Raw genomic sequence first — 11,510 nt, 5'->3', positions numbered from 1 at the left:
TGCTCCTTTAGCCCCCTATACATTTTTGTGCCACCAGGGTGCATGGCAAAAGGAGACTCATGTGCTTCCTTCAAAATGATCTGCCTCAAATTAACATCATTAGGAACACATATTTTGCCCTGGTGTAGCAATAGACCATCATCTCTGATTGAGAATTCTGGTTTCTTGCCCTTTCGGACTTCTTCCATTAGCTTCTGATACTTCTGATCATTCTGAGCAGCCATTCTGATCTAATCAATCAATACTGGCTGTACATGCCATGCAACTGCTGTCTGCCAATCATTATTAACCTCTAAGCTGGCATGTAATGATCTTAACTCATATACCAAAGACAAAGGAGTAACCCGTAGACTTGCCATAGTCTTGCGGCTTAAGGCGTCAGCCACCACATTAGCTTTCCCTGGCTGATAGTCTATCAGACAATCATAGTCTTTTATCAACTCTAACCATCTCCTCTGTCTCAAATTCAACTCCTTCTGAGTGCCCAAATACTTTAAACTCTTATGATCTATGTAGATGTAACACTTTTCCCTATACAAATAGTGTCTCCAGATCTTAAGAGCAAACACTATAGCTGCAAGCTCTAAATCATGTGTTGGATAATTCCTCTCATGCGGTCTCAGCTGGCGTGATGCATAGGCAATGACATTTCGATCTTGCATCAATACACAGCCTAACCCATTGTGAAAAGCATCACTATAAATTGTGTATTCTTTACCCGGTGTAGGTAAAGTCAGGACTAAAGCTTCAATCAAACATTTCTTCAATTCATCAAAACTCTGTTGGCATTTATTCGTCCACTAAAATTTTACATCTTTTTGGAGTAGCTTAGTCAATGGAGATGCCAACATGGAAAATCCCTTTACAAACCTACGGTAGTATCCATCTAAACCTAGAAAACTGCGAATCTCTGTGACATTTCTGGGTCGCCTCCAATTAAGGACAGCTTCAATCTTACTTGGATCTACCTTAATGCCCTCTTCTAATACTACGTGCCCCAAGAAAGATATTTCCTTCAGCCAAAATTCACACTTAGACAATTTGGCATATAGTTGTTTCTCCCTCAAAGTCTGCAGTACAATTCGCAGATGTCTATCATGCTCTTCTGCATTCCTCGAATAGACCAATATATCATCTATGAATACCACAACAAACTGGTCGAGATATGGTCTGAAGATAGTGTTCATCAGATCCATAAAAGCAGCCGGAGCATTAGTTAACCCGAATGGCATAACCAAAAATTCATAATGACCATAACGGGTTCTGAAGGCAGTTTTAGGAATACTCTGCTCTTGTACTTTCAGCTGATAATAACCTGATCTCAGGTCAATTTTGGAAAACAAAGCTGCACCCCTCAACTGGTCAAACAAGTCATCAATGTGGGGCAATGGATATCTATTCTTTATTGTCACCTTATTCAACTGCCGATAATCAATACACAAGCGGAGAGTGCCATCTTTCTTCTTAACAAACAACACTGATGCTCCCCAAGGTGATACACTAGGGCGGATAAAGCCCTTGTCAAGCAATTCTTGCAATTGCGCATTCAACTCTTTTAGTTCTGCAGGTGCCATTCTATATGGCGTTATGGAGATTGGGTTCACACCAGGCATAACATCAATTTCAAACTACACCTCTCCTTCTGGAGGTAATCCTGGCAATTCATCAGGAAACACATCCGGAAAGTCACATACAGTAGGGATGTCTCTTAGTATTGGACTCCCCACTTGGGTGTCTATCACATGTGCCAAGTATGCTTCACACCCCCTTTCTGATCATCTTTCTGGCTAGTGCAGCCTAAATAATGTTTGATGGCAGTAAATGCCTCTCCCCATGTATTACCACATCACCGTACAAAGGAAGACCAAAAGTGACTGTCTTCAGTCTACAGTCAATCATGGCGTGATGCCTGGCTAACCAATCCATGCCCAAGATGATATCATACTCTCTGAAGGGCATTTCAATCAAGTCTGACAGGAAAACATGTCCTTGGATCACCAAAGGACAGTCTCTATAGATTTTGTTGACCCGAACCTCTTGTCCTAACGGACTAGTTACTAGCACTTCAAAACCCATTTGCACACATGGAACAGCAAGTGAACTGACTATGCTAGCACTAACATATGAATGGGTTGAACCCGGATCAAATAATATAAATACTTCTTGATCAGAGATAGAGAATGTACTAGCTACCACATCAGAAGTCTCAGCCTCTTCTCGCTGTCTCATTGTGTAGATTCTGGTTGAAGCACTTCCTTGTCCCGATTGACCAATTGTACCCTGACTGCCTGAAGCAGTGCCTCTACCTCTGCCAATAGACTGTGAACCTCTGGGAGCAGGACTCTGAATAGATCCTTCAGCAGTAGTAGGAGCTGGACCATATCTCGAAGACGGAGCACTAGTGCAGTCTCTTGCTAAATGACCCTTGCCTCCGCAGTTAAAGCAGGCTCCAGTGGCCCAATAGCATTCCCCCCCATAAATCTTGCCACAAGTCTCACAGGGGTGGGTAGAATGTGAACCCCTGCTCGACTGCTGACCAGACCTAGGGGGTCTCTGTCCGGAAAATTTGCCCCTACCAAATCTTCCGCCTCGACCCCTGCTGGGTCCACTAAATTTCTTTCTCTTTCCAGAGGTAGCACCAGAACTCTGTTCAACTGATTTTTCCCCCTTGTCTTTTTTTGATTTCTCAGCTTTTTCTGATTTTTCTTTCACTGGGATTGCTTCTGATTCAATTCTCTCCAGTTCAAGTGCTTGAGACATAAGCTCTGAGAAGTTGCTGTGGCAAAATCCCACAGCTTGCATCCTTATACTGGGCTTCAAACCCGTCTCAAATCTCTTGCACCTTACCTTGTTGGTAGTAAGGAGACTCCTAGCATAATGACTTAAGCGGGAGAACTCCCTCTCATACTCTGCCACTGATCAATTTCCTTGTTTCAAATTAAAAATTTCTTGCAGTTTCTGGTCAACATATGCATCTGGGATGTATTTCTGTCTGAACTCTCTAATGAAGTCATCCCAAGTCAGCACTGGTGGTTCAACCAAGCTGTGGGGGATGGTCTTCCACCAATCATACGCATCCCCTTGGAGTAGCGACACCGAATACTCAAACTTTAGTTCATCTTGGCAATGCAGCTTCTTAAATACTCTATCCATTCTTTTGAGCTATTGCTCTGCCTCTAAAGGGTCCACTGTACCCTTAAATTCTGCAGCCCCATACTTCAATAACTTATCATACTGTTTGGCTGGAGGCAGTGGTTGTGCCACAGGTGGTTGGGGTGGAGCTTGAACAGGCATACCCCCAGCCATTTGTTGAAACATCGCAGCCATCTCATTGCGAATCGCGGCAGAAATCGCGCATTTGTGGGGCTGGTACTGCTGACCCACTAACATTCGGTAAAGCTGGGGCTTCCCCTTGTGCCTCAGCTTCAACAGACTGCTCAACTAAGCGATCCCCTTCTTCCATTTCAATCTAAAGTTAGGGTATCTCCTGAACAAATAACACATGGAGATTTCCCTCCGTTAGTTCATATTCATGATGTAATGCACTGTATGTAACAATTATGGACATTGAGCAGTTGTACTTAACAAATAAAAGACACAAATTCATAGGTTAAAACATACTTCAAAAATTTGCTCTGATACCACTAAAACATGTCACACCTTACCCCTCTGTAAGGCATAAAATGATCCTATAGAATACCTAATGAACTACCGAACTTCACCTACCGATAACTCATTAAGTACCCTACAAGGGATTTTAAAACAATTTTCTTATTTTTGATAAGTGGTGAGCATTTCTAATAAGTATTTAAAACATGTAATTAAGTTGAAAGCTAGTTAGAAATTTTAGCCCATTTTATTTTTTTCACAAATTTTATAAAAATTTTGACAGAGTTCTGTCTGTATTTTGAGAAAACAGTTCTTCAATACCTGTAAAAAGAACTTCTAAAAATTTTTCTCAACCACTACTTCAATTTCACAATCAAACTCAATCCATTTCAACAACTCCACAATCATTTCAATCAATTTCTCAAGTTCAAAATTCAATAATCCTCAAAATACTAACAACATTTCATTCAAATTAAATAATATAGTATCTCTCATATTTTATTAGAGACAAAATAATTTATATATATCATTACAAAATTTACATCAAAGGAATTTCAAACTAAATTTTTATTACAAACTTCACATAAACTGTCACACCTTATCCCTCTGTAAGGCATAACATGATCCCGTAGAATACTTAATGAAATACCGAACTTCACCTACCGATAACTCATTAAGTATCCTACAAGGGATTTTAAAACAATTTTCTTACATTTTGGAAGTGGTGAGCATTTTGATAAGAATTTAAAATCATTTATTCAAGTTTAAATACTAATAAAAATTTTTGTCCATTTTAATTTTGCCGCAAATTTTATAAAAATTTTGACAGAGTTCCCTCTGTATTTTGAGAAACCAGTTCTTCAAAGACCTGTAAAAAAGCACTTCCAAAAATATTTCACAACTCCCAACCTTCAATAATTCACAATTCAACTCAAATCAATTCATTCCAAAACAGTTCCACAATCCAAATCAAATTTGTCAACTCAGAATATTTAATAATTCCATTCACAAAACATAAAGCAGGAAATTCATATGTACAAATATTAGATTTACAGAAGAAAATCCAAAATAATATTATTACAATTTATTTACAACTGCTCGACTTTATATTGATACATACAATATTTCCATATTTACATCAAAATTTATATACAAGGGCATAAAATAATACCCGTACAAAAGATCAATGTAATCCTCGATTTAATCGCAGCTCACTCTGCTACTTTTTCCTTGCTCTTATCTGCGACAGCAAAATAAGCCATCGCTGAGTATAAAAATACTCAGTGGTGCACAATAAAAATTTAAAATGCCATAAATAAATCATTCATTGCCAAACACAATTCAAATGTTTCTCAATCACATTTCAATAATGATCAAAGTTCATAATAACACCATTTTGTCAAATAATCTATTAAACACAGTTTAGTCAAACAATTTCATAAACACAGTGCTTCCAAAGTCATACACAACTTAAGCAATGACACAAAATTTCCGATCAATGCCGCGTTGTACACCACGACAAAGCAATCTCAACCCCATTAATCGAAGTCAATGAGGGAGGTGGCTAGCTAGCTAATGAGTACTCATCCGATCTACAACCTCAACTGGCAAGCCAGAGAGGGAGGAAAATAAATGATCTCAACCCCATAAATGGAGGAGTAATAATAAGTAACTGTCATGCTAAGTGTGAATCAAAAATCCATTTCAAACATTTCACTCAAATATTGCATACAAAAATCAAATCAATATCCAAAGTTACAATTTGATCACAAGGTGGCAACACAAAAGTTCATAAATTCATAAATTCATAATGCGTACTAAATCAATTTTTCAAGGATAAAATGCTTAAATAGGGTTTATTGTGCACAAACCTCAAACGAGTCGTCCTTTAGCCCCGACTCGGTTCCTCGGGTTCCTTCCCGATATTCTTTTCAACTGAAACACACAATTTTACAATGTTTCAATACTAGAACTTAACATAAATCCAAAATAAATTTAGCTTCACAATTACCTAGCTCTAACGTGCTAAATTCGACGTTCTTTAAATTTTGTGTTTCGAGTTACTATTCACTGCACTATTCAAGTCAAATAGTTGACTTTCTAAGGCTTAATAGGTATGGGAATTCCAACTTCACCCACATACTACATTTTGGTCACTAAACTTGTTGGTTTTGGTCATTTTCTCAAAGCTTAGGTCATTTTGGCAAAATTGCCAATTTTCAGTTTTGGTGCTCCGAAGTTGTACTGTTCCATTGGTCAATCTACTGTTGGAATTTGGCAAAACTTCCTTCATAGAAAATGTTCCTTATTGTCTTAAGTGTATTCTCATTTTTGGATCACCCCAATCGGAGTTTTGTAGCTCAAGTTATGGCCAAAATACAATTACTGTTCACGTGCACTGTTCATGCTGAGATTTTGGTTCTGGCAGATTTTTTGTCCAACTTTGTTCAGTAATTTGATCAAGTTAAGTTCATAATTTAGTCTAACTTTCTTCATATGAAATGTTCTACTATGTCTTAGGTTTCCATCGGCTCAAGAATCGCCTAAATCCGAGTTTCCTAGAGAGAGTTATAGCCATCCAAAGATTACTGCTCACATGAAAATCTGCAGAGTTGCAGGTTTGGTAACTCAACTTTGCTCAATAATTTGAATGGGTTAATGGAATAATTTGGGGTGATGTTCTTCATGAAAGTTTTAGGTCTATATCTCCTCTAACCCCTGGCCAAATTTCAGGTCAATTTGACCTGTCTAACTCGAGTTATGACCAAATGAACAGTTTACTGTTCATTTGGTCAGTTTAGTGCAGTGGTAGCCTGCTCTCATTTCACTTTGGTCAATTGTTTCACCAAGTTTTAGTCAGTTTTTGGCCATGGTTTCTTAATGAAAATTGTGCTATTTTATGTCTATTTTTGTCCCCAATTGGTGGCATATTAATTGGACTTGTAAAATTTGAGTTTTGGTCCTTCAAAGTAGGTTTGGTCATGCTGCCAGCAGCATGACCATTTACCTCCGAATTTAACTTAGTTTCCTATCATTCCCACACAAGTTATTTGGTCATAATTGACCATTATTTCACTTCACAATAGGTCCAACATGCCATTTATGCATTTCTCCAAATTTTGGTTCACAAACCCTAAGTCCAAAACCCTAACTCACTTAATTTGTTACATTTTACTAATTCTAAACATCTCAATCTTATTACTTCATTCAAACAAACTTGCCTAGCATATTGAATTCAATCAAAACTCAAACATATGCATAGTAACCCTAGTTGGTCAAATTTTTAGTTTGGTCCTTCACAAATGTTTTCTTTTCATTTTAAGTATATTTCTAGGTTAATTAAGCTATAAACATAACTAAATCAACTAACAATTCAAGTTTAGTTTACTAACCTTGTGTGCAGAATTTCTTCTCCCTTTTCTTTAAATTTTTCTTCTTTCTTTTCCTTGAATCTTCTTTCCTAGTTGCCCAAACAAAGTCTAGTTATGGTAGGACAATTTTCTATGGTTGGATTTTGGGTTCTTCAAGCTCAAAAATGAGCTTTCATTGTGGTTTTGGTGTGGGAGAGAGAGAGTGACGTTTTTTTTGAAGAAGACTTGTATTTTATTTTTTTTTTCTTTTCTTTTCTTTTATCTTTATCTTATGGAAGACCACAAAAAAAACAAATTTAATTAATTCTTTTATGACATCATTCATGATGTCATCACCTTTGACTTTTCCATCTTCTTCTCTTTTTTTTTCTATTTATTTTTTTTCTATTAGTTCTTTAATTTAATTCTCGATTCCGAAATTTTCTTTTCTCTGATTTTATTTGTGATTAGGTCAGAGTCACTCTCGGGTCAATTGACCAAATTGCCCTCGCCATTCATCGGTTTGTAAATAATTCCATATTTCTTCCGCTCCACGACCTAATTATTTGGTACCGGCTTATGATTCTTTTTCGTGATTTTCTCTTTCCATCGTGTTCATAAGGGTCCTAAGGACCGGCGTCACTTTTACGGTTGAAATCTGAGTTTAAAATGACTTCAGCTGATCGTTCAGGAGGTCACTCATCGTGTGACTCTCGCTCGTTTAACCTCTTATGTTCTGTTTTTCTTATTTATAGTTAACTAATTAAACATTACTAATTTTTTGTATTTATGGCTTCTCAAATTGTCTTAAGTGTGGCCCTAATCCCATTAATTGTCCGACCGACACGGTCCACGGAAGATGAAATATACCAGGCTATGCAACGGGGGTGTTACAATTCTCCCCCCCTTAAATAAATTTCGTCTCGAAATTTTTACCTGGTATCAATCTTTGAACAGCTGTGGGTGTTGTCTCCTCATGTCCTCCTCTCGTTCCCAAGTAGCCTCTTGGCCCGAATGATGGTTCCACAAAGACTTTTACCAATCAGACCGCTTATTCCGTAGCTGCTTCACCTCATAAGCCAGAATCTTTATGGGTTCTTCTTCATATGTGAGGTCTGGATTCACTTCTATTTCTTCTACTGGTAGTACATGAGATGGGTCTGATCGGTACCTCCTCAACATAGACACATGAAAGACATTATGTATCTTCTCCAACTCTGGAGGTAGTGCCAACCTATATGCCAAAGGACCCACTCTTTCCAGAACTTCATATGGCCCGATAAAACGAGGACTTAGTTTCCCCTTTCTGCCGAATCTCATAATCCTCTTCCAAGGAGAAACCTTGAGGAAAACTTTCTCACCCACTGCATACTCAATATCCCTTCTTTTCAAATCAATATATGACTTCTGACGGTCTGATGCAGCTTTAAGTCGACCTCTGATTACCCTGATTTTCTCTTCAGTCTGTTGAACAATTTCGGGTCCAATCATTTTTCTTTCACCCACGTCATCCCAACACAACGGGGTTCTACATTTCCTGCCATACAAAGCTTCATATGGAGGCATCCCAATGCTTGATTGGTAGCTGTTGTTGTAAGCAAACTCAATCAAAGGCAAGTGTGTATCCCAACTACCCTCAAACTCAATCACACAAGCCCGTAGCATGTCCTCCAAGATCTGAATCACCCTCTCGATCGACATGCATGCGTGGGTGGAATGCGATCTTGAAGTTCAATCTAGTTCCTAGGGCTCTCTCAAGACTACCCTAATCTAGAAGTGAACCTAGGATCTGCATCGATACGATAGATACCGCACTCCATGTAGTCTCACAATCTCATCGATGTACAATCTGGCCAATCTGTCCAAACTGTAGTCCATTCGGACTGGCAGAAAATGAGCAGACTTAGTCAGTCTGTCGACAATGACCCATACTACATCATGACTCTTCTGTGTCCGCGGAAGTCCCATTACAAAATCCATCGTTATTCTTTCCCATTTCCATTCTGGTACTGGTAGTGGATGTAACAACCCAGTTGGTACTTGATGCTCTGCCTTTACTTGCTGACAAGTTAGGCATTTTGATACAAACTCTGCCACATCTCTTTTTAAACCCATCCACCAGTAATGCTCCTTTAGCCCTCTATACATTTTTGTACCACCAGGGTGCATAGCAAAAGGAGACTCATGTGCTTCCTTCAAAATGATCTGCCTCAAATCAACATCATTACGAACACACATTCTGCCTTGGTGTAGCAGTAAACCATCATCTCTAATTGAGAACTCTGGTTTCTTATCCTGCTGGACTTCTTCCATCAGCTTCTGATACTTCTTATCATTCTGAGCAGCCATTCTAATCTGATCAATCAACACTGGCTGTACATGCCATGCAACTGCTGTCTGCTCCTCATCATTAATCTCTAAACTGGCATGTAATGATCTTAACTCATGTATCAAAGACAAAGGAGTAACTTGTAGACTTGCCATAGTCTTGCGACTTAGGGCGTCAGCCACAACATTAGCTTTCCCTGGCTGATAGTCTATTAGACAATCATAGTCTTTTATCAACTCTAACCATCTCCTCTGTCTCAAATTCAACTCTTTCTGGGTGCCCAAATACTTCAAACTCTTTTGATCTGTGTAGATGTAACATTTCTCCCCATACAAATAATGTCTCCAGATCTTAAGAGCAAACACAATGGCTGCAAGCTCCAAATCATGTGTCGGATAATTCCTCTCATGCGGTTTTAGCTGGCGTGATGCATAGGCAATGACATTTCGATCTTGCATCAACACACAACCTAACCCGTTGTGAGAAGCATCAGAATCAGTATATTCTTTACCCGGTGTGGGTAAAGTCAGGACTGGAGCCTCTGTCAAACATCTTTTCAATTCATCAAAACTCTGTTGGCATTTATCCGTCCACTGGAATTTTACATCTTTTCTAAGCAGCTTGGTCAATGGAGATGCCAACACAGAGAATCCCTTCACAAATCTACGGTAGTATCCAGCTAAACCCAGAAAACTGCGAATCTCTGTGACATTTCTGGGTGGCTTCCAATTAAGGACAGCTTCAATCTTGCTAGGATCTACCTTAATACCCTCTGCTGATACTATGTGCCCCAAAAAGGATATCTCCTTCAGCCAAAATTCACATTTCGACAATTTGGCGTATAGCTATTTCTCCCTCAAAGTTTGTAGTACAATCCGTAGATGTCTATCATGCTCTTCTGCATTCCTCGAATAGACCAATATATCATCGATAAATACCACAACAAACTGGTCGAGGTATGGTCTGAAGATAGTGTTCATCAGATCCATAAAAGCAGCCGGAGCATTAGTTAACCCGAATGGCATAACCAAAAACTCATAATGGCCATAACGGGTTCTGAAGGCAGTTTTAGAAATACTCTGCTCTTGTACCCTCAACTGATAATAGTCTGACCTCAGGTCAATTTTAGAGAATACAGCTGCACCTCTCAACTGGTCAAATAAGTCGTCGATGCGGGGCAATGGGTATCTGTTCTTTATTGTCACCTTATTCAACTGCCGATAATCAATACACAAACGGAGAGTGCCATCTTTCTTCTTTACAAACAACACTGGCGCTCCCCAAGGTGACACACTAGGGCGGATGAAGCCCTTATCAAGCAACTCTTGTAACTGCACTTTCAATTCTTTTAGTTCTGCTGGTGCCATTCTGTATGGTGTTATGGAGACTGGGTCCACACCAGGCATAACATCAATCTCAAACTGCACCTCTCTTTCTGGAGGTAATCCTGGCAATTCATCAGGAAACACATCCGGAAAGTCACATACAGTAGGAATGTCCTCGATCTTTGGACTCGCCTCTTGGGTGTCTATCACATGTGCCAAGTACGCATCACACCCTGTTCTTATCATTTTTCCGGCCGCAAATTGAAATGATGTTTGAAGGCAATAACTGCCTCTCCCCATGTATTACTACATCACCATACTGAGGGAGACTAAAAGTGATTATCTTCAGTCTACAGTTAATCATGGCGTGATGCCTGGCTAACCAATCCATGCCCAAGATAATGTCATAATCTCTGAAGGGCATTTCAATTAAATCAGACAGAAAAGTGTGTCCTTGGATCACCAAAGGACAGTCTCTATATAGCCTATTTACCCTGACCTCCTGGCCTAATGGACTAGTTACTAACACATCATAGTCCATTGGTATACATGAAATAGCAGTAGAACACATCACACTAGCACTAACATATGAATGTGTGGAGCCAGGATCAAATAACACATACACATCTTGGTCAAGGATGGAGAAATACTAGCTACAACGTCTGATGTTTCAGCCTCTTCCCTCTGACGCATGGTATACACTATGACTGGTGCGCCACTGGATGCTGGCTGGTTAACAGTGCTCTGACTTCCAGGGGTGTTACCAGGACCCCTACCTCTGCCTCTACCTCTAGCAGCTGATTGTGACCCTCTAGGTGCAGAAACTTGGGTTGATCCTTCAGATGTGGCAAAAGATCTAGACCGGCGCGGACTAGTGCAATCCTTAGCAAAATGTCC

The sequence above is a fragment of the Hevea brasiliensis genome, chromosome 2, assembly GCF_030052815.1.
Source record: "Hevea brasiliensis isolate MT/VB/25A 57/8 chromosome 2, ASM3005281v1, whole genome shotgun sequence".
NCBI lineage: Eukaryota > Viridiplantae > Streptophyta > Magnoliopsida > Malpighiales > Euphorbiaceae > Hevea > Hevea brasiliensis.
This window is presented reverse-complemented; position numbering follows the sequence as displayed.